This window comes from Alligator sinensis, unplaced genomic scaffold (genome assembly GCF_000455745.1).
Source record: "Alligator sinensis unplaced genomic scaffold, ASM45574v1 scaffold473_1, whole genome shotgun sequence".
In the NCBI taxonomy this organism is placed as follows: Eukaryota; Metazoa; Chordata; order Crocodylia; family Alligatoridae; genus Alligator; species Alligator sinensis.
Window position 1 is genome coordinate 110364 of NW_005843025.1, and position 5005 is coordinate 115368.

Below are 5005 nucleotides of genomic sequence, written 5' to 3' on the forward strand. Positions count from 1 at the left end.
AAAAGTCATGCACAATGCAAAGAAGGCTACAGAACGGCGGGAAACACTTTTCTGCACGCGGGTTCTCCATAACAACAGAACACTCCGTCGTGCAAAAGATCTCCAATTCGGCGTGAACATAATTTAGTAGTGCCGAAGCGCACACAATTAAAAAATCCACAACTTTGGGTTGTGACACTAAGTAACACAGTAAGCTCCTCTGCTTAACAACAAACAGCCTTTATTGTCCACCTCTGTTGTTCCTGTCCTCATCTGGAAGTTTCTGCCTCACTGGGAGCCTAGGGGCCTCTCCCATCCAGGGGAGGGAGAAAGCCAGTAGGGCTGTGTAAAGCTTTGGGTGCTGATTCGATTCAGAGGAGATTCAGCCCGATTCGGTGGCCAAATCTCCAAATCCGAATCAAATCAGGAGACTAATTAAAAGATCCAAATCAATTTGAAGCTCTCCGAATCAATTCAGAAAAGACTCGTAGAGCTTCGGAGATTCGGTCAGTTCCCACTCTCTGCTGCAGGGAGCTGGACCTGGACTCCGTGCTGGTAAGTAGGGGGTGGGGTAAGGGGTGCTGGAGGAGGGGGCAGGGGCCCATGGGGACCCCCCCACAAGGCCCCATCCCCTGCCTGCACCCCCAGTCTCCCTGAGTGCCCCCCCAACCCCTGCCTGCTCTCCCGGACCCACCCAGGGCTGCCCCGCCCAGCTCCTGCTCCTGGCTCTTTAATAAAAAGCCAGCTGCTGCCAGGCAGAGGGGCGATTCTCACTGCCCCCACTGTCCTGTGCTGCATGGGGGGCTCTGCCATGAGCCCCCTGATCCCATCTGCTCTCCCAGCCTCCCCACCATGGCTACTCTGCCCGTCCCAGCTCCCAGCTCTTTAAAAAAAAAAGAAAAAAAAAACCCCACTCACCGGCTGCTGCAGTGGCCATCGGGGCCTCTGAGGACTCATGGCAGAGCCCCCCCATGCAGTGCAGAGCAGTGGGGGGCAGCAGGGATTTGCCCTCCTGCCTGACAGCAGCTGGTGAGTTGGCGCTTTTTTTTTTTTTAAAGAACCGGGAACTGGAGCTGGTTGGGCAGCCATGGGGGGTGGGACAGGAGAGTGGGTGGGGGATGGGGGCTCATGACAGAGCCCCCCACACAGTGTGGGGCAGTGGGGGGCACAGGGGATTGCCCCCCGCACATGGCAGCAATTGGTGAGTGCCGGGTTTTTTTTTTTCAAAGAGCCAGGAGCTGGGGCCGGGCAGGGCAGCCATTGATGGGACTGGGAGAGTTGGCGGGGAATGGGGCTGATTCAGCTGATTTGGCTCCGGCTGAATCTCCATATCAGATTCAGCTGAATCAATTCAGGACAGTGATTTGAATCATCAAATTGAATCACTATCTGCAGCAATTGGTGAGTGCCGGGTTTTTTTTTTTCAAAGAGCCAGGAGCTGGGGCCGGGCAGGGCAGCCATTGATGGGACTGGGAGAGTTGGCGGGGAATGGGGCTGATTCAGCTGATTTGGCTCCGGCTGAATCTCCATATCAGATTCAGCTGAATCAATTCAGGACAGTGATTTGAATCATCAAATTGAATCACTATCTCCCGAATCAGCTGAATCCAAATCCAAATCCGAAGTAAATACTAGCTGCTTCACACAGGCCTAAAAGCCACCTCACTAAACCACACAGCCTTTGTCTAGCACCCTTCTTCCTGGCCCCAGAGATCTGCAGATCTTCATTTTGTGTCTGGCTGCTCAGAGGGTCAGTTTCAAAAGGCATGTGGGTTGTTTAGTGTGCTGTGCTGGGGAGCTAGAGAGTAAATCCAAACTCCCTCTGGATGAGAAAACCTAGGACCACCTGATTCCCAGGTGAGTGCCCCAGCTACTTGTTTATTTGGGGCTGGGGGAATGGTGAAATATCCCTGGACATATAAATGCCAACAATGCCCTGTGTATGCTTAAAAAATAGCTGCTAAACTGATCAGAAAATAATCGAATGCCATCCTCAAGAGCTTTGAAACTTTGACTCGAACACTAAGTTCTGAAGTAGCTAGAAATTTCACATTCTACCTTGAATTAAAAGTAAAATGACTGATGGTCCCATCATAAGACTCGGGTGTGCGTTTTACATAATTGGTTGTGATTTGCTGTTCCTGCTTATGAAGAGCCTAAACAAACACATATAGATAATCTCTTAGTCAAACATGTCAGCAGATTATTTTTTTCATTTTCATATTTCTTTTGTTGCTCTGTCAGGGATTTTGTAAAAAAGAAACATTCTGACAAAATGAAACTTCTTCACAAGAAAATTACTGTTTTATTAAAAAGGAGTTTCTCATTATAAATCTAACAAATAAATATAATGCCCAAGTCAGCTTCATTTACACTACTGTTACAGGTTTGTTTAGAACTAACTTGAACAAGATAGCCTCTTAACTCTCCATCCACACAGATTTTCCACCTTTTAATTGAGGTTTGGTCATCCTTGTGTGACTTGTACTGTAATGTAGTGGTTATGTGATTTTGTTTCTCAATTGTATTTTTACCTTTTTTCAAGATGAATCCATTAAAAGTCCATTCGGATGTACAACACCTAGGACTCTATCATATTGTAAGAACCAGTACATTCATTATTAATGTTTTATTTCTTAATATAGTAGGTTTTGTCTTGTGACAACCTAAACAATGATATATTTTAGAAAAATGTATAATACCAGCAATGAACTTTCTTATCTTTTATGATCATTAATGCCTTGCTAATTCTTAAGAGTCTAACTATGGAAATATTTGACTGACAGGTAATGCAATAGCCAGAGTAATATTTGTTATTGCTTAAGCATAACTTGCTGATCTCCAGGGTATTTAATGACTAGTTCATTCCTTCAACATGTTTTTCAAAGAGGCTGCACAATGACTTGGCAAAGATATTTAATTCACCATTTATGTTTCCATCCAGGGTTGTTTTCACATTGCAGTTTTGTAAACCTGAGTAGGTAATTTGATCTTTTGTCTATTTCTACAGTTTGACTGTAGAAACAAAACAAGAAACCGTACAACCCCTAGACACCTCTCTGGTTCGTTTAATCTTTTATATCCCTTTACATCAGTATTGCAGCATATATTGTGAATAAATTCAGTAAAACTCATACTGTTCTGTTCTTCTATAGCTCATATTTACTGCAATGATTTATCTGATGATCTCCATAAAGTGATAGTTAGTGCTGCTGAAAATATTAATTCTTCACAGAATGAGGCATTCAGCTGTTACCACTGCTCCAGGCAGTTTTTATACATTTAAATGCAAGGGAGATGCATATTATTTATTTTCTGTATGAGAACACATTTCAGAGTCCAGTTTTCAGACAGCTCCTACATCCTGTTATTTTAGCAAATGTTATAGAATAGAGTGTATTTCTTACTGAAATAGCTGCCTCCGCACTGTAGCATGACTGTTACTACAGACAATGTTCCATGCCTTACTACATGCACTTACTCACCAAGGATGATACTGATTAATTTATGTCTTTTCCCTATTCACATTAAGGATTTTAATTGCTAGTAGTTAGTTGATAAGGTATCCCAGCATGGTAAAGAAGTCTTAAGAGTGTACTTCAATTACCAAGACTATTGAGAATGTCAGGGATTATGGGGACAGAGAAGAGACTTTATGGTCCTGAATCTCAACATACCAGGTAATAAGGTTGTTTCTGGGACAATATCACCTCTTAGATCAAGCTAAATAAATCAGTGCTGTCTAAACAGCATAACAGATGATGGTTAGATGTTCATTTTTTTTGCACTTCCACTGCATACATCCTTCATAATTGGCTGGTGTGAATGTTCATGTACAATGCAGTACTTACCGTTTTGAAGAATACAGTGCACAGCTGGGGAAGGACATGGGGCAACACCCACTTTTCACCTCATGGTAAAGGTACAAATACATGTAATTAATTTACAGCAGCCATAACTTTGATAGCTATGAGTGTGCCTGGGAAGTAAAGGGAAAACCTAACAGGGAATGATTTCAGGATGCTACTAGGGCCAAAGAGGAATTTCACTGGGGACTGCTTCAAAGTTGTTCTTATCCATTAAGGAGGCTTAAATTACATTGCATGAGCCACTCTAAGCAACTGCACTACTATAATATGCAATATCTTTTATTGTAAGGAACAAGAACACACTACACTATTTAGTTATTTGTAATTTTATGCTAAGTTTTGCAGTGTATTATTCTCATTTGCTTTAGTGTATTAACATTTTGCATATTTATGTTGTCTTTGGCAGTTGCCATGATGATGATCCTTTGAGATATGGAGAACAAAGAATACTTCTACAGGGTGATCCAGCCTTAGATATCCCACTAAAAGTATATTTCCATATATATGGATAATGTTACATTATTTGTAAAGTTATGTTACATTGCTCATCATAAGAGGGCTTCTTTATATACTTATTTTTGCCTAGTAATTTAATTCCCCCCTCTCTGCTCTCCCACTCCACCGTCTACATGTGGGTCAGTTTGATAACTAGCACTGATTGATACCTCCTGAAGGAGAAGAAAAGAAACTAGCTAATGGATAGTGCAAGACAGAGTGACTAGGAATAATCTTCACAGCTTTCATTAGAAAGAAATGTCCATTTAAATATTGCAATATCAGGATATACTCAATGATCTTTTGACCATTGTACTTATATGTTGTCTATATACTCCTTCCTGTGTTTCAGTGATAATTCTGAACTATTGCTTAGTCATGGATGATCCTGCCTTGGTCAGGGGGCTAGACTGGATGACTCCATGAAGCCCCTTCCAACCCTACTCTTCTATAATTTTATGAACTATACCAGTCTCAAGGATGATTTTATGCTATCTGTACACCTTCAGGATACTTAAACTGCCGGGGGTCAGTGCCACTCTTAGCATAACCTAGAACTAACCAATGAGTTGTTTTAGCTTATACCCAGGTTATAAAAGTGCTTGGAAGGCTGCTGAACATCTTGGGATAGCCGCAGCTAAATGCACTGGGCACGCTCTTTC